The following is a 9849-nucleotide window of genomic DNA, read 5'->3' on the forward strand; positions in this document are numbered from 1 at the left end:
GATTAGAAAGATGGAATAAGAATGATTAAAATTTCATCATTGTTATCTCCAGAAATGGATTAAAGTAATAGCCATTGCATTTTTTATTTAACTAGAGTTTACATTAACTAGATGAACAAGAGCATGACAAATCACTTTTCCACTTATTAGCTCATCATTACAGATCAGTTGCTCTTAACCCCAATCTCTCTCTTTAAAAGAAAGAAAGAAAGAAAGAAAAGCCCAAAGCCCGTTCATGTAGCTGCAGTAGATGGGAAGGCATAGGAGTACTTACAGTTCATCACATCCTACATTGCCACCATGGGTACAAGAACAGCTTTGTCTTTTTTTTGTTTTGTTTTGTTTTGTTTTTGTTTTTTGTTTTTGTAGGTCGTGGGGCTTGAACTCTGGGCCTGGGCGCTGTCCCTCAGCTCTTCAGCTCAAGGCAAGCGCTCTACCACTTCTACAGCGCCACTTCCGCAGCTTTGTCTTAAAGCTTTGTCTTTCTCCCTGAACAACGGGAAGAATGTCCCAAGACTGACTTTCGATCACAGCAGCTCCTTGGTCTGCCATTGTTGGTTGTTACCTCTTGCAAGAGGTTGAATTGGGTCCCAATCTGTCAGGATGTGTCTTAAAGAGGTTCAGACTCAAGTGCAGGGTTCTCTATTGTGATTGCTCGGTTTTTTGTTTGTTTGTTTTTTGCTTTTGTCGGTGGTAGGGCTTAAACTCTGGGCTTGGGCGCACGCTGTCCTTGCGCTCTTCAGCTCAAGGTGAGTGCTCTACTGCTTGAGCCGTAGCGCCACTTCCAGTTTTCTAGTGGTTTATTGGAGATAAGTCTTACGGACTTTCCTGCCCGGGGCTGGCTTTGCACCGTGATCCTCAGATCTCAGCCTCCTGAGTAGCTAGGATTACAGGCGTGAGCCACCGGCGCTGGACTTTATGATTGCTCTTCTCTTTAGAAAAACTTCACTTGAATCGCATCCCTCATGCCGTTAGCAGCAGGACTGGGTAATTCTCAAAAACGGATTGCCTCAAAAACCAGATTAATGAGACACATTCTGATGCATAGTACTCCAATTGAGGTGTTCGGGTAATTGCTTTATGTTAAATGATTGACATATTTGCTTTATTTTTATGCTCCCTGATATTCATAGACAAAGACCGTGTGTTTTCCTTTTATGTTCTCCTGAATTAGAAAATTTTAATAAGTGCCTTGTATATTTCCATTCCAACAAATACTTCTTTTCCTTGCCTTTCTAGTGTTGTATTTTTGCATTTCTCCCCCATCCTAAGGCTTCTAGCAATTATGAAATCCATTAACTGTAATTACAAAGCTCCATTACAAATTGATATATGCAGCAATTAATATTCACCATCTGTAACCTTCCAAATGAATATTTGTTTATTTCAATCTTTCAGCTGCTACATAAAAAATGAAAATAAATAATTTGACAAGAGCTTCAAAGCTTGAATGTTTTCTTTCAACTGAGCAATCTGCAACTTCTTAAAATAGTTCATGCTATTTCTTTATAGAACTTATATGAGTGTATTATTGATTTTTATGAGATTAAAAAGGGAAAGGATTGGGGCTACAAAATGCTTGGCTAGTTTTAGGAAAGTATTCCACTATATATCACTAGAGGTGATTTTAAAGAATAAAATTATGGGGGCTGGGAAGGTGGCTCATTGGTAGAGCACTTGCCTTGCATGCCTGAGGCCCTGGGTTCGATTCCTCAGCTCCAGATAAGCAAAGAGAAAAAAAAAGCCAGAAGTGGCGCTGTGGCTCAAGTGGTAGAGCGCTAGCCTTGAGCTGAAGAGCTGAGGGACAGCGCCCAGGCCCAGAGTTTAGGCCCCACGACTGGACCCAAAAAAAACAAAACAAACGAACAAAAAAGAATAAAATTATGCTGTGTTTTCCTCAAATAATAGCTGAAATACTCAAGTCAAAATGATCAGGAGGAACAAAATCACCATCTTCGCCATTATCTAAGAAATTTCATATTGCATTTAGTTCTAGTTAGAGTTCTTAGTTGAAGCAACATACCAACATATCAAGTCTGGTTATCTTAAACAGAAAAGTAATAGCTCTCTGGGTGTATACCAACTCTCCGATTAGAACTGCAGAAAGAGACTCAAGTAGTAAGAAAAAGCTTAACCAACAGTGGCACCTGTGGACATCACAATCTCACTCACTGCTCGGCAACTGACCTATGTTATTCTCACTGATGCATTTGACCCTGTATCATAGCAGCCACCCTGCCAGATGCCACTGGGTGAAAATTCTTGGGCATACCACTGAGATCCTAATATTCTAATGAAAGTTTCCTGACTTTCTCTCATGCCTTTGTTTCTCTTCAAGGTTCCAGAACACAGCCATCAGCTTAAATAAAGTAAGTAAATACATCCCGAGTCTAGCTTCCAAGAGGAAAAATTAGGATATATTTAATATACCTATGGCTTAAAGTAGACAGAGGCTTTCCCCATCTACCTATTGTTTGAGTAATTACAGTATTGGTTTTGTTTTGCCATGACAAACTTTAAGCCAATTGTTCAGTGTATTGATGAATAGTCCTTCTATTGTTTTACAATAGATCTGAGTTGGATGATGAATGATACTTTTGATCTGTCTGCAGCCATAGGATTTCCCCCTTCACATTAAAGGATATTTTGATTTTATGCTCTAACTCTCATAAAGATGTCAATATAACGGATGCTCCCTTACTATTTTTATCCTTCCAAAATGCAGATGGAGACAGGCTTTTGTGTAGCACTACCTCATCTACTACTCTCAACTTGAATCCCTCTGAGCAGAGTAAAAGGTCAAAGTTAACTAAACCCAGCTCTTCTTCTAGCACTGTATCTCATTTACAAACACTTTATTGATAGGACACAAAAGGTTAGGGTTAACTTAATCTTCTCATACAAAAACCTTATAAAATGAATTAATCACACATGTTAATGTGTAATTGGTACATCCGATGCAAGATGTGGTCTGACGAGAAAGCTCATACCTAGAGCAGTTAATGGTTTATGCTAGCATAAGGTAAGAGGAATTTCTCCCCTTCAACCACAATTAGGAAGGAAGAGCACTTAATCACCAAATTCTAAAGTGACCTCTTTTCCTCTTCTCCCTACTTTTTTAGCCTAGTCTGTCTGGGACATTCATTGACTTTTATCAGCTACTTCCTGCTTGTGCCATTGGCCTTTCTCTCTGTCTAACTGACTTTAATGATTGAGATCTCTTACGTTGGGTGCCTTTGAAGTCTGAAACTCTTCCCTGATCGTATTTATGTATTTATTCCTCCAGTTATGCCTGTCGAAGTGATTTGTGTACAATGGCTCCCCCAAATAATTTATAATACTGTAATTAAAATTTAACAGTACAGAGTACATGCTCATAATAAGGGCTTAAAATGTGCATTGAATGATTGAACATAATTCTAGGCACAAAGAAACATTCCACTAGTAGACAAATGTATGGTATTATTGGATATAGGGTCCTTAGAATCTTACCAAGTCTGACAAAGAAATCCAGCAAGAGCATCAGGAGATCTATTTATATGTTGTGCTGTTAATAAAAACACAATAAAGAGCGGATGTGGAACAAACTTCTTCCCAAAGAAACTTACTAAACCCTGTGAATTACTGTTCTGAGTTTATTTTAATGCCATTATGCCTTGTGAGTTTTGATTGGCAAGGGCTGAAAAATGTGGTTATTGTGACTTATCCTGGCATTTTAGCTCCCTGAGATGAGTTTGTTCCTCATCACAGAGAAGTAATGAGCTGAAAATAGATGCCTCTGCAGAGATCCTAGTAGGTGAGCTCTTCTAAAAGGGGAAATTGATTTTGTTTGGAGAAATGTTCTCACTCGTTTTACTCCTTTGATTGTTCTTTCATACCTTATTTCACACAGGGAGATGTTTTCTTTAATTACCGTAATCAAGTGTGCAGCTCATAGGAAGTGACTCAAAGGAAAAGAGGGTAGACTTCTATGAGCTGATAACATAGAAGCTGGTGACCACACAGGAAGGCCTTCAACGTGGAAACACAATGTCAGTTTTGTACCAAGGTTCCACCATAAAACACACATTCTCTTGGATTTTACCTGACTTCATGAAATGACTTACAAGTAAGGCTTAGGATTTATACTGCAAGGGTGGAGTTCACTTATGTTTGTTAGAACATGCGATTTCATCTTGTTGAAATGCACATGTATTTTAGAATTTGAGTTGGAAATGAAGAAATGGCTATTTCCTGATTGCTTCACTTAACACATTTTAGTGTCTACTATGTAAAAAGAAGTTATTGTTTGAAAACCTACGGATAGAGAACTGAACAAGAAGATGTTCTGGTTTAATTCCAGGCTGTTATGGAATACAAAGCGGAATGAGTGGATAGAGATAAAAGGTTGGTAAATAGCATCTATTATCACACATCACAATATACATAAGTAATATTAGGTCATTACAAGAGCATTGGAAAACATGGACTATGACATATGAGACCCTGCAAGTGAAGGTGGAATTCTATTTAAATGGATGGTCACACATTGTTCTGAGGAGCTGCTTTATGATCCAAGGGCTGATGTATATTTACTGGGAGAAAGAGAGCATTTGTGCAGCAAATAAGAGGAGAATCTTCCATAATGACAAATCTGTCCTAGGAACATTTTCTTCCACATGGGGGAAGGTGAACAAGCAGATGGGGGAAACAGTAGAAATTTGGAGTAAGGACCTTAGATAGAGCCTTGGGCTTCACTGACCCTGAAAAGGCCTCAAGATTTCAATTGAATTGTTTGGCTGCTTATATTATTATATACAATGTACTTCTCCCACTCTGACACAGGTGAGGTACTAAAATGGTCCCTCCAATGTTTATCCTGAAAATTGAGTGAGTGGACTTCACTTTATAACCCAGGCCAAAAGGTCATAGAGTCAACTTGACAAAATTCAAATGGTCTCCAGCCTTCGCCCTGAGATCCTTACTTATTTTGGTTGGCTAATGACTAAAGTCATTAGCTAGAATTGTTCCTTCCAAGACTTTAGTGACACCAGTTTGTTTCACCTGGTCTGAACTCACAGGTTAAAATATTGTAGGCAAAGGGGGAGTTGAAGAATTCGCTTCCAGCAAAACAAAAATAGCCAACTGGAAATTCAAGACATTATTAACTTGACTGAGGTTCAAAGTAAACTTACTCACTTTTAATCCTTATGTACCACATAGTCATTCTCTTGTGTACATGTTGCCAGACAGAAATGATATACTAATACAAACAATGGAATTGGTGTAGGACGTGCATCTCTGCAGACATAAAAACATTCCATCACACTCTTCCTTAGCTTTATAGTTTCAAGATTTTCTGTGAACAGCTAGGGAATCTTAATGAAGACAAACAGCTGTAAGAACTGTTCTTCCATCTGTACTTCTTAGAAGTCTAATCATTTGGCTTATATAAATGTAAATTTTTAAATGACTTGCTAATATGGATAAATGATCTGGAAAGACTCTTAGCAACTCAGGTAGCTGTGAATCAGATGATATTTCCCAAGACTCCATCCTTCGGGATCAGATAAAGCAGGGTGGGACCTCAGCTTTCTTACTTCTTGCCTTGCTTTGGCTGGGTAAATTCAGTAAATTTTAACTTTTAATCTGTAAATGGGTATAATAACTCCCCTAATTATACTGCAAGATGCATATTATTTCAATTATTTATTTATTTATTTTCCAATCATGGGGCCTGAACTCTGGGCCTGGGCGCTGTCCCTCAGCTCTTCAGCTCAAAGCTAGCACTCTACCACTTGAGCCACAGCACCACTTCCAGCTTTTTTCTGCTTATGTGGTGCTGAGGAATAGAACCCAGAGTCTCATGCATGCAAGGCAAGCACTCTACCACTCAGCCACCTTCCCAGCCCAATATTATTAAGTGGAGTTAGAGCATGAGAGTATTGTATACTGGAAATCCTGCAAGGGTGTTGGTGTTATTAATAATCCTCATTCAGCCTACAAGGTCCTGCGTGTATAAATCATTACACAAACCTGTGATTATCCAAGTTTAGAAATATTGGAACAATTTGAGAAGCTCATGCCAATTTCTAACCCCCTTTTATCCTATAACAACAAAAAAATCTTTTTCGTTCTGACATATACTACAAGCTCCTTCTTAGTCTAGTTAAATAGCTAGGGAGCTTTGTCAGGTTCAGCAGGCAAATCTTGAATTCAAGGCCATGTTAATAATAAAAAAAAAAGTATGTGACACAGAAATTAGTCACTAGTTCTTAGATGTGTCAATGTTGAAATTCTGGGCTTCATTGAGGATCTAAGAAGCATAGTATTAGTACACTAGATAATCTGAATTAGAAAATCAAAATAGGGGGCACGTTGCTCTCATTGAGTTGTTACGATGATTATTATATGTCATCTATTATTTGGGGCAAGGGAGTCTATTCAAGTTTACCTGGTTTCTCTTTTAGTGTGTAGTTGATAGTTGATGTTTGGTACAGGGATAGATTTGGGGAATTAATATAATTCTTAGAAGACATGGCAAGATTACAAGCTGTTGGTTGCATCTCCTCCATCCTCTTTCCAGATCATATCATGCATTAACTCCAGTAAATCACTGGGTTCTCAACCACTTCTGTATGCCCAAGTAAGGCAGGAATCGGTAGGCACAGGTAAACAAGAATAGATTCTTGCAAACCTTCTGTGTAATGAAAAACTGCCCAAACATGAAGGAACTTAAATTGTGAAGGAGATTGCTTCTGTTGTGGAGATTTTTTTCTATTTCTTATGTTTAAGTTTCCCTTTCCCCCTCTTAGTGATATGTTTATTAATAGAACATTATCCTTTTGATCCAACACACAGTAATTTATTTAGAGTTTTTCAAAAATGATTTTTTTCTTTTTTAATCTAGTTCTGAGTCATAGAAACAGCCAACAAATAGGGTTGCTGATAATATATGAGACATGGTTCAGACATTAACCGTTCAATGTTAACCTAACAGGTTAACCTAACAGGTCTGCCTGCTCCTGCCTTTTCTTAGATACCATACTTATTGAGAGGACGTAAGAACGGTCACACAGGTAGAGCCACTTCGGTTTCTGTTTTAAAAAGGACACATTTAAATGAGGCTTTTTTCCCTTTAAAGTCCTTTTACTCCCCAGATGTTGATGGGTTTTTTCCCCCTCTACTCAGTGAAGAAGAAATGAGAATATAGGTAAATCTCAAGTCTTTCTTTTTCATAATATGGATATGAAGTCAGATAAATAAAATACAAGTACAGAACAAAGGACAAAACTCTAGCAAAGCAACAAACACACTAGAAGTTTTCTGACTTGACTCATACACAATAATTATTCCACGGGGTATCTTCTTATTAATAGAAGAGATCAAAGTGGCCTTTGGCTAGCTTATTTTTAGTGTTTGTGATAAGAGGCTAAAGAAATTGAAGAAGTGAATACTTTTCTCTTTATATAAATCATCATTAAAAAATTCAAAAAGAAAATAAGATGAACATCATCCCTACCTGTAATTGTAACTCCTCTGTACAGTATGTTCACAAATAAAATTAAATTAAATTTAAAAAAACATTCTAGACTATTATTAAATTACTTAGATTTTTTTGCTCTCTTTTACTATTGATGAATGTTTTATCTCCTTTTTTTCCTCAATAATTTCCTATGGCCATGCCAACAAAAGTAAATGAAAATAGTATCAATTTGTATACACTTTTCATTAGCCATATTCTAAAGAATTATATATTCACTCTATCACAGCTTTATTAACCACACTTTCTATTTTTAATTGTAACTTACACTTAATTTTATTCCTAGGCACTCTTAGGCTCTGTGCTGGTCTACCTCACTTCAGGCAAGTCTGTTTTCCTTTCTCTTTTATGGAAACCTTTGCCATCTGTTTTCAACACCATAATGGCTTGCTATGGAGTTTAAGATTATAGGAGTGGGGTAATGGGTTAGCCAAAAAGTTTTTTTAATATAAAAAATGGAAACATGAACTATGCCAATAGAAATTCCAGTTAATTGATGGAAAACTTTTTAAGGTTCATAAAGCATTTTTATTGTACACTGTAAAATGAAACATAAATTTCCTAAAACTGATTTATTGTTAAATCGACTATTAATCTTATTAAGTGCTTTTTTTTTGGTCTGTTTGCAGGGTGGTTGGTCTCTGCAACTTTTGCGTTTTTATCTTATATGTAAACGAGATCAGTTTGAAGAAAGGAATATTATGACCATATTTGATTTAAAAAGCAACTAGCTAAATGAGAATGTTTGCCCATAGAAGATATACAAACAGCCAGGGACAGCAGCCCAATATCATTAGTCACTAGGGAAATGTAAGCTCAGGCCATACCCACGAGGATACTGATTATATAAAAATACACAATAGCAATTGTTGAGGAGCTGGAGAAAAAGGAACTCTCACACATTGCTGGTGGAAATGTTGAGTGGATCAGCTACTTCGGAAAACACGCTGGAAGCTTCTTAATAAGGTAAGCCCAAATTTAGCATGCAAATCCCAATTTCCATTTGTAAGCCTTTACCTAAGAGGAAAAAAAAATGTATGCCCACAAAAGAATATGAAGAAGCATTTTTATAGAAGCTTTACTCATAATAACCTCAAAGTGGAAGAATTCAACTGCTCATTTACTAAATAATAAATAATAAACTATATTGTTTCTATACACAGAATACTATTGGCAATAATAAGATAAAGGATATAATTTAAAGACATTATGCTAAGTGAAATATGCCAGCACCAAAGATCACGTAAGAATATGACTTCTACAAAACATAAATCTAGAGAGATAAGAAATTGATCAGTGACTACCAATGGCTAGATTGGAAACATTGATTGCCAAGAAGAATAGTGAATCTCATTTTCAAGACCAATAGGGTCAATCTGGATTATTACGGCAAATGCACAGCTATCTACATTCACTAAAAATCATTGCGCTGCACACACTGTGGGTTTGAGTACAGTAGTGGACCTTTCTGATACTGGTTCTTACATGGTTTCAGCATGGGAAGGAGAGATTAGCCCTCCCATAGGAAAGACACTTGCCAGGGGTCTATTGACTGTGTGTGTCTGTTTGTGCCACCTGCTCCAACCAGAAAAGCTTTATGACCAATAAAAATAGGAAATATGCCATTCCTGGAGCTCAAGGTTTGCATTTTCCTGCCCCAGAGGACAACATAAAACCCATGTTAATTTATATATTTCAGGTGTTCAAAACAGGGCACGGTATGATGCAGGAGACTTGAAAAGCAGAACATTTGACCTCAGCATCCTGGAATCAGGTGTAGGCAGAAGGAAACAAGACACCTGGTCGTTAAGAAAAATCCAAGGCCAGATGAATAATAACTAGCACAGAGAACCATCCGGTAAGCGTCACCAGAAATATGGAGCCGTGGATTTGAGTGTGTTTCCTGTCATACTTAATGGGAGCTACACATGTGGAAATTGAAATGAAGCCTCTCAAATTAAAGTCCTTGTTGTTCTAACTGAAACATTGAAATCACTCTCTCCGAGATAGTTTTTGTACTTTCTTCTTTCAATCTGTATTTTCTGGGTGCTAACTGCAAAACAGACTGTCCAATGGAGATATACAAAGGATATCTAACATCTTTTCTCTCTTCTACAGCTTGTGAGCTAGTGGGAGATTCAAGCCAAACATATACATTGATAAATCAATGCCACAAAACGACAATGCTGCTTGCCAGTACACAGAGGTGTAGTGGGTATCATTGGTCTCTTACTCATGTTCCTAGGCCAGATGCATCAAAAGAAATAACCAAGAGCTTGTGGCTCATGCCAGTAATCATAGCTACTCCAGAAGGCTGAGATCTGAGG

General features: G+C 37.4%; 1 long non-coding RNA gene across 2 annotated transcripts; it reads left to right on the forward strand.

Annotated features, from left to right (window-relative positions):
- Positions 1–2243: 2243 nt before the first annotated feature.
- On the forward strand, positions 2244–9464 carry LOC138807498 (uncharacterized). 2 transcript variants are annotated; one of them, XR_011366173.1, is made up of 6 exons: positions 2244–2369; positions 3893–4108; positions 4261–4386; positions 7809–7845; positions 8386–8488; positions 9222–9464. It is a non-coding gene; the product is annotated as an uncharacterized lncRNA (long non-coding RNA). The 2 variants fall into 2 exon arrangements; XR_011366174.1 differs by lacking the exon at positions 3893–4108.
- Positions 9465–9849: the final 385 nt, after the last annotated feature.

Source organism: Dipodomys merriami, unplaced genomic scaffold, assembly GCF_024711535.1.
Source record: "Dipodomys merriami isolate MVZ:Mamm:240054 unplaced genomic scaffold, mDipMer1.0.p SCAF_42, whole genome shotgun sequence".
Lineage (NCBI taxonomy): Eukaryota > Metazoa > Chordata > Mammalia > Rodentia > Heteromyidae > Dipodomys > Dipodomys merriami.